The sequence below is a fragment of the Podarcis raffonei genome, chromosome 3, assembly GCF_027172205.1.
Source record: "Podarcis raffonei isolate rPodRaf1 chromosome 3, rPodRaf1.pri, whole genome shotgun sequence".
NCBI classification, from domain to species: domain Eukaryota; kingdom Metazoa; phylum Chordata; class Lepidosauria; order Squamata; family Lacertidae; genus Podarcis; species Podarcis raffonei.
The window spans coordinates 12,309,790-12,324,803 of record NC_070604.1 but is presented as its reverse complement, the minus strand read 5'-3'; the positions used below and the strand labels follow the sequence as shown (position 1 = coordinate 12,324,803).

The 15,014-nt window shown below is 42.8% G+C and overlaps 1 pseudogene; it reads right to left on the bottom strand.

The window, feature by feature from the left end:
• Positions 1-281: 281 nt before the first annotated feature.
• Positions 282-597, bottom strand: LOC128411612 (NADH dehydrogenase [ubiquinone] 1 beta subcomplex subunit 1-like; annotated as a pseudogene).
• Positions 598-15,014: the final 14,417 nt, after the last annotated feature.

The window sequence follows — 15,014 nt, the reverse complement described above, 5'->3', positions numbered from 1 at the left end:
GAGTTGTTCCAGTGCAGCAAAGAAATTCTTGATGGGGCTGTAGCTCAGTGGTAAAGCATCTGTGGGGTGACCCGGATTACCCGTTGCTGAGATTTTTGGTTTTTTTAAGTGGGATATGAAGACATTTTTTATTTTAAAGGAATGAAAGAAGGAATTCCACAATTGCAGTGTCATCACCAAAAAGGGCCCGTATCTGGTATCTACCAAAATTGTATGGCTAGTGGAAGTGTGCCTGAGAGCAGGGTACAAGCTTGTTCATACACAGAGATAGTCCTTCAGGATTGCACTTTAACTGGCTGAAAAGTGTGCATATATTTCTTCATTTCCTCATTTCATTTGATAACACAACCACACACTTCTTATAGATACAGGTTTAATTTTCTGGAAGCATTTTGTATTTAATACATAATCGCCCTGTGACTTCTTCTCCAGGTTTCAATTCCCTTTGAAATAACTTGCTTTTGTTCCTGAAGAGTGGCCTTTTCTCACCATTCTTCCTGTCCAAGTGACATCCCAACAGAAATCCTATGGGAACCAAAGTTACGGCCCAGTGGTCTCACACAAGATGCAAACTATTCACCATAGTTACTGGCCAGAAGGCCTAAAAGCACGATCCTGACCTGATTTGCAAGAAGAGAGAGTGCTGTTGCACTCATGTCCTGCTTCTGAGAACCAGAAGAATCTTTATTTGCACCAGCCACTAGCCATAGCGATAAAATAAAATAAAATGTACTGAAGATAGAGGTAAAAACTTAACAATAGAAAATACATTTGGGGGGTTTACATCAATAATCAAATAATAGGTAATAAATAATAGATAATAAATAACGTTTTTGCCGTTTTTGCTGTCACCTGTTCATATTGATCTGCCAAAAGAAAGGACACTGTAGCGATGGCTGAGTGACCTGGCATGGACAATAATAGGGGTAATAACCTCACTCCTCAAATCTTTATAAAGAGTGCAAGCCAGAATCACATGAGCCACTGACTCAACACTGCCATCTCCACAGGCACATAACCATTTTTCCAGTGGAATTTTTTTTAAGCGACCCTCGAGCACAGCCGAAGGCAGTAGATTCAATCTTGCAAAAGTGAAAGCGGACCTGTATTTTGGAATGGTTAAATTTTGCAAATAGGGTGCCAAAGTGTCAAAATGACTGGGTTCTGCGCTTCCCATGGGTATCTGGTTGGCCACTGTGGGACCAGGATGCTGGAATAGATGGACCTTTGGCCTGATCCACTAGGCCCAGCCCTGGGCCAAAAGTGTCCTCGTAGCAAAGTAGCAAAAGTCCAGACTGCTGACTTGCATCGCACAGAGCCCATTTTCTTTACGCGGAGAGGAACTTTTCATAAACTTGGGGAAAGTCCAGATTGCCTGCATCACAGGCCCAGATTTATTTATTTTTATTTATTTATACTTTTCATATTTATACATTTCATGGATTTTACAATCATTTTAACATTTCTAAACTTGACTTCCTTCTCCCTCTTTCTGCAGTTCCTTCAATTTATTTTAAATATCTTCTGCATATCCAAATTAACTTAATTTGCTCATTTATTCATCTTCCTTAAATATATGCTCTTATGAAACTGCAGGTTATTACAATAATCCTGCCAATGTGTTTAATCTGTTTGCAGTTTTTTATAAATATTTAATAAACCATTTCCATTCTTTTATAAAAAGTTTGTTATTTTGATTTCTTATCCTTCCGGTAAGTTTCACCATTTCTGCATATTCCATAATTTTTTGTATCCATTCTTCCTTCGCTGGGACTTCTGCTTCTTTCCATTTTGGGGCAACCCTCTTTCTCTTTACATTGCCAACACTTATTTGATTTATTTTTGCAGTGGTACCTCAGGTTAAGAACTCATTGGCATTGCTGGAATTTAGGGCACTCTCTCTCCAGCAGATATGTAGTCTGACCCTGGGCATATTTAACTCGGAAGTGTTACGTCTATCGGAGAATGTGCACGGGGTTGCACCCTTACTTGAAAGTTCTCCACGAGATCACCTCAAAGTAGGTTTGCATGGAACTGCGATTTCTGAATTGCGCTTGATCCCCACCAATTTCAGCAAAGTTTACTTCCAAGTAAGGCTCCCTGAAAGGCTCCTCTTCTGTGATTCTACAGATAATTATTCCCCCAGACTGTGTCAGCAAAACAAGCCAAGCTACTCACTCTCCCTAACATTGGAAAACAGTTTGTCATCTATTTCCGGGCTTCATATTTGAGGTAAATGTTACGAGTCCCTGAGGCTTATATATGAAAACTCAGAAATATGAGTCTTGGCAGCATCACTAATTATATAGATAGCCAGAAACTCAAAAGTGTCATATAAGGATTTGTGTGGATTGTGATCCTAAATGTGTGTTCTTGGGAGCGTGTTCTATTGAATTCATTGGGACCTTTCTCTGAGTAAACATTGATAGGATCGCGTGTGAACATGTCTTCAAAGCAGCATAAAGTATAAGCTTATCACACTGCCGTGTAGCTTTGCTTTGTTATTCTGCAGCTGAAGATAAGGCATTTATACACCAGGGTGCTGCTCAGACCCATGATATGCCATTTCTTGTTCAATCTGAGATTTCTTTGAAACCGCACGGCCCACTTACACCACTTAAATGAGGCAATTTGCCGTATCTCTTCAACCTTCTACCTTGAGTTCTGTTATCTGGCTCCAGGAAGAAGATAAGAGCAGCAATTTGAAGGCATTCAGCATCGTGGTACATTCCTGGTCCTTCTAAATAATAGTCATTTCCCAATGTGAGGCAAAGTTGAAAAGTGTTCTAAGGATATTGGGAAATAGGAAAGCACCTTCAAAGAGTAGCTAAATTAAAGTGTTGTGTGCCATAGAAAGTATCCTATAAGACCCCACAAGACAAGGATAATGGAACCTCTGGCTCTTTAAGAAGTTGCCAGACTCCAGTTCCCATCAGCTCCAGCCACCATGACCAAGAATCAGGGATGATGGGACTTCTAGCTGAGCAAGTTCTGGTTCTTCATTCTCTTCTAGGGTTTAGAACAGGTATCAGCAACCTTTTTCAGCTGTGGGCTGGTCCACCATCCCTCAGACCATGTGGCGGGCCGGACTATATTTTGAAGAAAAAAATGAACGAATTCCTATGCCCCACAAATAACCCAGAGGTGCGTTTTAAATAAAAGCACACATTCTACTCATGTAAAAACATGAGGCATGCCCCACAAATAACCCAGAGGTGCATTTTAAATAAAAGCACACATTCTACTCATGTAAAAACATGAGGCATGCCCCACAAATAACCCAGAGGTGCATTTTAAATAAAAGCACACATTCTACTCATGTAAAAACATGAGGCATGCCCCACAAATAACCCAGAGGTGCATTTTAAATAAAAGCACACATTCTACTCATGTAAAAACATGAGGCAGGCCCCACAAAAAAGCCAGAGATGCATTTTAAATAAACGGACACATTCTACTCATGTAAAAACATGCTGATTCTTGAACTGTCCCTGGGCCCGATTGAGAAGGCAGTTGGGCTGCAACCGGCCCATAGGCCTTAGGTTGCCTACCCCTGGTTTAGAAGCACTACAAAGCAATCCTTTGCCAGAATCCTTGCCTGCTCTTTGGGGGAACTTTGCCATTGATAATGAAATATTGTGGAATATTACTGGGATTTAAGCAAGTCCCTGTCCATGGGCAGCATCTAATGTTGCCATTCTGCTGGTGCAGTCGTTTTCTGCTGGTGCAGTCCTTTTCAGTAGCAGAAAGCAGGATCCTCAGGCAAAGGAGAACGCACAATAAAAGCACGCCTTCAAAAGCATTTAACCGTGGCGGGGTGTTTTAAAGGTATTTCTTTTTTGTTTTTGTTTTGATATTTCTGTGTTGGGTTTTTGGTCTGTCTGTCTGCCACTTTGGGTTGCCCTGGGCAAGATAAAGTGACTAACAAATTCATTCATTCATTCATTCATTCAAATAAATAAATGTGATGGGGAAATGCATGATATGAAAACTGTGGGATGATCAGCAAGAGGATATATAAACTTGCAAGCAAATCAAAATGTATTCCGGATGAATGCTCTTTGTCATATTTGTGGGATAACCAGTCTCATATAAGCAATATGCTGAAGTTTAATTAATGCATGAAGGGGTTAAAACCATAGAGTAAGCTGTCCTGCCAGGCTTAGCTCATCTTGGGAGGGACTAGGTCAGCCTTCCTCAACCTTGGCCCTCCAGATGGTTTTTGCCTACAACTCCCATGATCCCTAGCTAGCAGGACCAGTGGTCAGGGATGATGGGAATTGTAGTCTCAAAACATCTGGAGGGCCGAGGTTGAGGAAGCCTGGACTAGGCCACCAAGCCTTTGCTCGCCTTCCAGTCTACCCCAAAAGCTCAAGCTGTGAAGAGGTTTGAGACCACATGGGTGTTACAAGCCTCTCTTGAGTTCCTAGAGCAGTAATTTAGGAACTTTCACCACTGTAATGAAGTCAAGTTTTACTGCTTGTGCTACTTTCTCTGAATGCTGTATGGAAAGTGGAGGTCTAGCTTAGCTCTGGTGCATCAACGGTTCCTGCCCATGAAAATGCGTGTGAAAATCATGCCATCTAATAAGATGAATTAGGCCAGAATTTTCAAGCCACCTTTGGTTTCTGAGGCTTTTGAACACATTCTTACTGTTCTACAAGGAAATGAAAATCAAAGCCTGTTTTAAAAAGCATTTAACAAGGAACAGTGGACAGAAATGCCTATGTAGCTTTTTAGTTACTTGTACCTCAGGTTACATACGCTTCAGGTTACATACGCTTCAGGTTACAGACTCCACTAACCCAGAAATAGTACCTCGGGTTAAGAAATTTGCTTCAGGATGAGAACAGAAATCATGCTCCGGCGGCGCGGCAGCAGTGGGAGGCCCCATTAGCTAAAGTGGTGCTTCAGGTTAAGATCAGTTTCAGGTTAAGAACGGACCTCCGGAACGAATTAAGTACTTAACCCGAGGTACCACTGTAGAGAACTGTTGCAGCTACCAGATCCAGAGAGCAATTGTAGTATTTTAGATTGAAATCCTTAAATCTGTAGCTCGGGGGGGGGGGCTGCCTAAAAAAAAAAGCACACATTTGGATAGTTTACTATATAAATAATTCTGCAGTCGAAGCCCTATGTATATGTATATGCTATGGTTTAGTTCATGGGGATGTGACTTGAGTCTTAATAATGCTTTTTAAATATTGAAGCCTTTTGTAGGAATTCATTCTGTCAATTCATTCTGTGATGGCATATCAGTATGCATCTGTGTTACGTGGATCTTACTTGCGCTATGAAATTAAAAACGCAGACACAAGACACGGGCAACAATGATTACTACCGAAGTGAATAGAAATCTGCATTTTGCTTCTTTGCAAGGAAGGAGTCCTAATCTCTTCCATCTATTATGCTTGATGAATTAATATCTGGGCTTTGGTGTCTTCTTAATGTGCTTGGTGTAATCCTATTGTCCTTTTCCCACATAGACATCTCTGGCTCATTCTCTGAGCACTGATACTGATTTAGCCATAACGGCACAGAGAGACAGACAGACAGACAGAGACACACACACAGAGAGAGCAGCAGGCTTGTTGTTGTTGTTTAGCCGTTTAGTCATGTCCGACTCCTCTTGACCCCATGGACCAGAGCACGCCAGGCACTCCTGTCTTCCACCGCCTCCCGCAGTTTGGTCAGACTCATGTTTGTAGCTTCGAGAACACCGTCCAACCATCTCGTCCTCTGTCATCCCCTTCTCCTTGTGCGCTCCATCTTTCCCAACATCAGGGTCTTTTCCAGGGAGTCTTCTCTTCTCATGAGGTGGCCAAAGTATTGGAGCCTCAGCTTCACGATCTGTCCTCCCAGTGAGCACTCAGGGCTGATTTCCTTCAGAATGGATAGGTTTGATCTTCCTGTAGTTCATGGGACTTTCAAGAGGCAATGAGAATGATTAAATCAGCAGCATGGCTAGGTTTTAAGTTTGTTTGGAAAAAAAATGGTTTTCAGTTTGTGCCCCCCATAAAATAACAGGATGGAAGCCAAACTAATCTGTACTGGAAGGCCAATCCATAGTGTTGACACCAAACAGGTTCTATCCTTCTCACTTGCTTGACCATTTCTGATGCAGCCAGAAATATCTGAGGCGGATCTTGAAGCACAAGCAAACTGTCAGATGGTCCTTGAGAAACCTGGGGCCAAGATCATTTTAGGGCAGGAGTGGGGAACCTGTGGTCCTCTGAATGTTGCTGGAGTGCAGCTCTCATCACCCCTGACCATTAGTTATGTAGGCTGGGGTTTAAGGAAGTTTGAGTCCAATAATACCTCAAGGGCCACAGGTTCCTTGCCCCTTTGTTGTTTAGTCGTTTAGTCGTGTCTGACTCTTCGTGACCCCATGGACCAGAGCACGCCAGGCACTCCTGTCTTCCATTGCCTCCTGCAGTTTGGTCAAACTCATGCTGGTAGCTTCAAGAATACTGTCCAACCATCTCGTCCTCTGTCGTCCCCTTCTCCTTGTGCCCTCCATCTTTCCCAACATCAGGGTCTTTTCCAGGGAGTCTTCTCTTCTCATGAGGTGGCCAAAGTATTGGAGTCTCAGCTTCAGGATCTGTCCTCCCAGTGAGCACTCAGGGCTGATTTCCTTCAGAATGGATAGGTTTGATCTTCTTGCAGTCCATGGGACTCTCAAGAGTCTCCTCCAGCACCATAATTCAAAAGCATCAATTCTTCAGTGATCAGCCTTCTTTATGGTCCAGCTCTCACTTCCATACATCACTACTGGGAAAACCATGGCTTTAACTATATGGACCTTTGTTGGCAAGGTGGTGTCTCTGTTTTTTAAGATGCTGTCTAGGTGTGTCATTGCTTTTCTCCCAAGAAACAGGAGTCTTTTATTTTCGTGACTGCTGTCACCATCTGCAGTGATCATGGAGCCCAAAAAAGTAAAATCTCTCACTGCCTCCATTTCTTCCCCTTCTATTTGCCAGGAGGTGATGGGCCCAGTGGCCATGGTCTTAGTTTTTTTGATGTTCAGCTTCAGACCATATTTTGCACTCTCCTCTTTCACCCTCAATAAAAGGTTCTTTAATTCCTCCTCACTTTCTGCCAGCAGGCCTAGGGGAACAGAACTGTTTGTGGAAATATAAATACCTTTAGGAAAAAACCTGATACGTGTTGGAGGAGGAGAAATGGAGTGGACATAGGCAACTAACTGGAGTCTTCCGCAGGTGTACTCCATGCAATTACATTTTGGTGCCTTCATTATACACTTTTAGACGCCCGGCAAAAACGTTCCTTTTTAACTAGGCCTTTGGTTGATATGATCCTATGCCCATTTGAAATGTGTTTCTTTTTTTTTTTTTTGAGGGGGGTTTGTTGTTTTTGTTTTGCTTATACAGTGGTACCTAGGTACTGAAACAGCTTGGCTCCCAAACAGATTGGCTCCGGAACACTGCAAACCTGGAAGTAAGTGTTCTGGTTTGCAAATGTTTTTCAGAAACTGAACTTCTGACGCAGTTTCCGCTTCAATGCAGGAAGCTCCTGCAGCCAATTGGAAGCCACACCTTGGTTTTTGAACAGTTTCGGGAGTTGAACAGACTCCCAGAATGGATTAAGTTCGAGAACCAAGGTAAGTAAAGGTAAAGGGTAAAGGGACCCCTGACCATTAGGTCCAGTCGTGGCCGACTCTGGGGTTGCGGCTCTCATCTCGCTTTATTGGCCGAGGGAGCCAGCATACAGCTTCCGGGTCATGTGGCCAGCATGACTAAGCTGCTTCTGGCGAACCAGAGCAGCGCACGGAAACGCCGTTTACCTTCCCGCCAGAGCGGTACCCATTTATCTACTTGCCAAGACAGCAAAGAGAGGAGAGGGAAGGGAGCGAGCAGGTGGGCGAGGAAGGGGTCAGCGGTGGGGCACGGGGGGGTAGAAAGCAATGGAGATACAGGAGCGGGTGCCTCAAATGTGCCTGGGTTTTTGCTCTTTGGAATATGGCAACCCTAAAAAGGGAAAGGGAAAGGGACCCCTGACGATTAGGTCCAGTCGTGGATGACTCTGGGGTTGCGGTGCTCATCTCGCTTTATTGGCTGAGGGAGCTGACGTACAGCTTCTGGGTCATGTGGCCAGCATGAGTAAGCCACTTCTGGCAAACCAGAGCAGCGCACGGAAACGCCGTTTACCTTCCTGCCAGAGTGGTACCCATTTATCTACTTGCACTTTGATGTGCTTTTGAACTGCTAGGTTGGCAGGAGCAGGGACCAAGCAACGGGAGCTCACCCCGTCGTGGGGATTCGAACCGCCGACCTTCTCATCGGCAAGTCCTAGGCTCTGTGGCTTAACCCACAGCACCACCCGCGTATATATTGTATATATTGTCGTTTTATATTTTGATTTTGCTCTGTGAGCTGCCCTGAGACCTCCGGGTATAGGGCGGTATATAAATTCAATAAATAAATAAATTTTGTTACAGCACCCATTTGTCATTACCATTTTGATTTTAAAGAAATCTTTGCATTGAAACATAAGGAGTTTGTACAAAATTATGCTTCATAGTGTGTGCGCATATCTCTGGGTAACAAAGACATTTTGGAATTCAAATGATAAATGCTATCACTCCAGCACAATGACTTGATGGGGGGAAAGTGAGAGAACCTTGGCTGGGATGAAGGTTCCTAGAGACCATTTAGGTGTGTGACATCATCCCTGCTTCTCTGTCCATCTCAATTCTTCCTGGTCTAGGAAGTCAGGACCCTGGACAGTTCCAAAGGCAAAGACTACTCCTGTCACTCAAGATGCATAGAATCCTCCCCAGTATGGTTAGGGAACATTAGAATATGATTATTTATTTAATTTTAAGCTTCCTAGCGGGGATACAAAATACCATCTTTATGAAATGCGATTAATATGTTTACGTTTTTTGTTGCACCCCAAAATTGATGGTTTGTTTACTCTTCTTGTGAGAGCTGCTTCATAAATAAAATTGAGGATTACGACAACGACGACAAGGCGGCCAGAAAAATGTCTGGAGGAGTTTCTGTGAATTTCTCTCTCTACATTAATAATTTGGTAGTAGAGAGCACAAGCTTTGTGAATGAGTCACCGAGTTCCTCGAAATGCTTAATTATTTATTAAGCCTATAGATGCTCTCCGAGGCTAAAATATAGTTCGTGGCTGCAGATTTCTTCCTGTCGAGATGAATTGAATGTGAAAACAAGACATATATGCGGGTGCAGGGAGGCAACCCTTATTATAAAACAGCTCTACTAGCACTGGGGGGGGGTATGGGGTGTTAGGAGAGGGGTTGTACCTCTGGTGGGGGGACACATCATGATCTTTCTGGGGTAGTTTGTCCACTTCTCAGTCGGCTAAAGTGACTGGCTAAACCAGGTGTCAGGAACTGGGCAGAGACGGAATGGTGGAGACCACCTCCCCATCCTGACCAATCCAGGGAGGAGGAAGAGAAGACAGTATACATTTACAGCAGGGGTTTGAGGGAGGTCACAGCTCAGAGGCAGATGAGGGGAAATGTTGGGAAATCATGGGAAAGCCAGGACAACACAGGGCTGACACGTTGTCATTAGAAAGTATCCCAGACCCTCCATCTCCCAGAACCTGGCAAGCCTTAAAAGTAGGAGAGCAAAGAGCTCAAAGACAGAGGGCACTTAGTGGCACCCGTAGAGGAGGTGATGATGATGATGAATGAGGAAGTGGGAGAGACTGGGGGTGAAGATTCGCTCAGGACAACGCCATTATCCAAGAGGCTAGGTTCTATAGCCTCTCCCCGTAAAGACTGAAATAAAAAAGGACTGTAAGGAACTTTCCCTCGTCTTTATACTTTCCTTTTTTTTAAAAAAATAATATTTATTACTTTTAATGAAAATAAGAAAACAGATAAGAAAGAACAAAAAAGAACAAATGAAACAATACAATACAAAAACAGTACAATACATAAAAACACAATACAATAAATAACAATACAATACATAAACAATACAGTGCATATAACAAGACTTTCCCCTAAATTATCTTTCATTTACTTGTTTCCTTGACCTCCTCGCACCTCCCCTTTTTGTATTCTAGTTCAGTTATCTATTTCAGCAAATCCTTTCCATCTTTCCCTGTTTTTTATCCTCAAATTTATCTTAATATAATATAACTTTACCTTTCCTCTTTTCCTCCATTAACAATCTTTATTTCTCACCTATTCCTTTATAATATTTCTGCTAAAGCCACATAACTTCATTCCATTCTCCTTCTAACATTCCCCAATTTTACAATATTTCTGTAAGTAGTCTTTAAATTTCTTCCAATCTTCTTCCACCGACTCTTCTCCCTCATCTTTATACTTTCCTGGGCAACCAGGCGGGAGCCGCTGACAGCATCCTGACACCAGATGAGAGTAGCCAATGGGTATCAACCTCTCCATTAATTAGGGACTTCCCCTGCATGTGAAGACACACTGTGGTGGATTGAGCATACTGTACGAGACCAATAGTGTGTCCAAACATAAAGAAGGTGGTTAACTGCATGTGTTGTGGAGGGAAGTGAGGGGCAGATGGGGTTCATCAACGTGGGAAGGTAGCACATCTAGGAGAATGAACAATCAAGGGGACCCCAACTCGGGCCCAACAATGGTGCAATAATTAGCATATCTCTCTGAAGAAGACTGGGAGCCAATCACAGACATCCTCAAGCAGTTTTGAAAGGAATGGAGGAATGGAAAGCAGCTCTTTTCTCAGTTAAGGGGTATCTGGTCTGAGCTCAGTTTAAAGATCCTAAGAGGGGAGAGCAGGGGTCTTGAAGTTGCCCGTCAGCAGTGAGTACCTTTGCTGGACTGAGTACCTGGACAGAGTAACTGGACTGAGCAGGCACGCAGGTCACAGTCTTCCCTGCTATGGTGAGTTGGACTCTGTTTCTGTTTGATTCCTAGTGTTGGACTAGGATGTGAGAAACCAAGGTTAGAAAGAAATAATAAATCAGTTAGTGTATAGGCATGAATATAACATGATGCAATATAAATGCAAATTTGTGCACTCTTTTCTGGCAATGGGTTCAATAGCTACTCCTTGACCTGCTTGTTTTGTTCCTCCTCCTCCTCGTCTTTGCATGGGCATCTTGCAACCTTTTGCTAGCCTCTTCTTTTTCTTGCCTGATAGTGGGCCCTCTGCCTATCTGCCCTGGGATTTCGCAGCCTTCCTGATCTTGTTCCTTATCGTATTTCCCAAATATAGTTCTAAGGCGTCTAATCCAATCATGGCAGTTACATCTCTCTGAGGCCTCGACAGGCAGCTAGCTGGTGAAGGTGTCCTTTTTCCACATAGCAGATCATGAAAAATTGCCACAGTGCAAAAATACCCATCGCCATCTCATTAATGCTCTGCGTAGGTGTTGCAGATAAGTGTCATAAATTTCACAACCTGCGCTTTACAACAGGTGAGTCCTGCTACTCATCACAAAGGTGTTAAAATTAACAGCCTTGCTAAGGGCACTTTGATCTGACTCTCCCATATTAAATTCCCAAGGAGCGTTATGCTTTAAAGAAGGGGCGGGGGGAACGGTCAGGCTGAGCTTCTTCAAGACAGAGGTGTCACATTAGTCAAAATGAGCAATCTGCCTTGTAGGTGCATTTCACACTTTTCTTGGGAAAATAATTCTCCCAAGACCTTGTCAACCCTGTAAAAGGGCATTGAGTGCGGAACTTTATAGATGAACAAATAACACAGTTGCTTCCTTGTCTCAGGGGATTCCCCCCCACCAAAGAATACATACGCCACTGATGCTCTGAATACAGAACTGTTCACTCAAACTATGTCATTGCCATTTGTTTTACATTCGAAGAACCAAAGATTTCTTATTTATAAGTGCATATGGATGAAAGTTTTGAGGCTTTGTCTTAAAATTAAGGTAGAAAGATCCTTCCATGGCGTTCTTGGCAAAGAGGTTTGGGTGCTCCTGAGGCCCGCTTCAAATGAGAGGTGAGTGTAGTTTACGCACCACATGAAGCACTTTCTTTGTCTATCCTGAACCTTCCAGCATTCAGCTTCATTGGACATGTAAAAGGTAAAAAGGTAATGCGGGTGGCGCTGTGGGTTAAACCACAGAGCCTAGGACTTGCCGATCAGAAGGTCGGCGGTTCGAATCCCCGCGACGGGGTGAGCTCCCATTGCTCTGTCCCTGCTCCTGGCAACCTAGCAGTTCGAAAGTGCGTCAAAGTGCAAGTAGATAAATAGGTACCGCTCCGGCGGGAAGGTAAACGGCATTTCCGTGCACTGCTTTGGATCGCCAGAAGTGGCTTAGTCATGCTGGCCACATGACCTGGAAACTGTACGCCGGCTCCCTTGGCCAATAAAGCAAGATGAGCGCCACAACCCCAGAGTTGGCCACGACTGGACCTAATGGTCAGGGGTCCCTTTACCTTTTTAAATGTGATAAAGGGGAGCCATACCGGGGTGAAGGCGTCTTCTTCTATTTGTCCCCGTGTCAATTTCAGTTTATTGGTTAATTTTTCTAGTAAGGCTGTTTCCCATACTATTTGGTACTATTGGTCCTTGCTTACTCCTGACAGGTCTCCCCAGTGTCTGGTTATGATGTTTCTGGCTGCTGAAAGTAGGTGGGTTATGATGTTGGAAGTGTAAGGAAAAGGAGGGGACATTTTATCATACGTGGTGGGATTGTAATGTAATTTTAAAAATTTGGGAAATGATATACAACGAATTAAAGAAAATGTTCCAGCTAACATTTGTTAAAAAACCTGAAGCATTTTTGTTAGGGATTGTAGGGAAAGACCTGCCAAAAAAGCTGAAAAACATCTTCATGTATCGACAACTGCTGCGAGAGTTCTAATAGCACAAGGATGGAAGACTGAAGAAATCCCAACTAAAGAATCATGGCAAGAAAAATTGACGGACTATGCAGAACTGGCAAAACTGACATATAAGCTACAGGACAAGGGTAACTGTAACTTTAAAGATGAATGGGAACCCTTTACAAAGTATTTGAAGACGCAACAAAGTGAACTGGACTCCTTGGCAGGTTTTGAATAAACATTCACAAACTTTTTATTGATAACAATCAGCTAAATAGTTTGAGGATCTATACAACTTTGTAACATGCAGAAAACAACAGTCTCAGAGAAACTGAAGACTGGAACTGAGGGAAGTCAGGGGGTGGGGGTGGGTGGGTTTTGTGTGGGAGGGTGGGGGGAGGGAGGAAAAATGGGGGGGGGAACAAGGATGATATGTTTTTGGATAATATGTTTGGTTTTAATTTTGAAAAAAAGTAAAAAAAATAGTAGGTGGGTTATGAATTCTTTGTGGCATTATTGTCTACACAGCCCAACAAGACAATGACAAAAATCCACCAGCAACATACAAATCAATATGGCTAACCTGATCCAAACACACCCACCCACCCCACTCACACATGAAAACAAAGATCACCACAGCCACTCACAAACAAATAACCACACCCTAGGCCAACCCCAACCTCTCTCACCACCAAAGAAACACAAGTGAATAGCAGAGAACCTGCACAAGTGATGCGACACAAAACCCCACATATATTAAGTAAAAATAGAAACATCACCATCCGACCCCACCCCCACTCACCTTTCCCCCCTCCACCTCTTTCCCCCTTTTCTTCCTAATGTCTCAACAAATGAAACTGATCTGTAAAAAATGTAACTTGAAAAAGAAAAGAAAGAGACACTGCACATACTTTTGTAAACCAAGAAAATCTTTAATAAAAGGGGAAAAAGAGATAAAGGTAAAGGTAAAGGACCCCTGGACGGTTAAGTCCAGTCAAAGGTGACTATGGAGTTGTGGCACTCATTTTGCTTTCAGGCCGAGGGAGCCGGCATTTGTCCACAGACAGCTTTCCAGGTCATGTGGCCAGCATGACTAAACCGCTTCTGGTACAACGGAACACCGTTCCCCAAGAGCTAAACCTAGGTTTGATGTTAGAAGGATGTCCCTGGCCCTGGTTGCACTATCACCAAATAAATGAAGTGTTTAAATTGGACAGTAAAATTGGCTTCCAGGTGGAAAAATCAAAATTGGAGACTGAATTGTTAGAATCCAGTACTAAGAATCTGTCAAAAATGTATAATTTGCTGCTGAAATGGAATACACAAGATGAAACGGTTAAATCAACTATGATTAAATGGGCTCAGGACATTGGTCATAATATTTTGTTTGCTGACTGGGAAAAGTTGTGGACCACCGGGATGAAATTCGCGGCATGTAATGCCTTAAGAGAAAATATTATGAAAATGATTTATAGGTGGTACATAACCCCAGTCAAGCTTGCAAAGATTTACCATTTGCCTGATAATAAATGTTGGAAATGCAAAGAAAAGGAAGGTACATTTTTTCACCTTTGGTGGACGTGCCCGAAGATTAAGGCATTCTGGGAAATGATCTATAATGAACTTAAAAAGGTATTTAAATATACCTTCACTAAGAAACCAGAGGCCTTTCTCTTGGGCATTGTCGGCCAAGGGGTGTTAAAGACAGATACAACTTTCTTTATGTATGCTACAACAGCAGCTAGAATACTCATTGCGAAGTACTGGAAGACACAGGATCTACCCACACTGGAAGAATGGCAGATGAAGGTGATGGACTACATGGGCTTGGCAGAAATGACGAGCAGAATCCGAAACCAGGGAAGAGAAGCAGCGGAAGAAGAATGGAAAAAATTTAAGGACTATTTAAAGAAATACTATAAAATTAATGAAAGTTAGAATGATGTTGGACTGGAAAGTAAATGGTTACTATTAGCAATGGTTAAGACAAGGAGAATAAGGAAGATTAGCTTAAATTTAAAGTAAAATAAGGGAAGATTTGCTGAGTAATTGATTAGAATTTGGAATACAGAAAAGGGAGGCATGAGGAAGTCGAGGAAGAAAGGTTTAAGAAATTAGGATATGAAATGATACTTGTTTTTTGTTTTGTTTCTGTTATTGTTTGTTTAGGTATTTGTCGTTGTTATGTTTTGTTTGTGTGACTATAAAAACTGTTTAATAA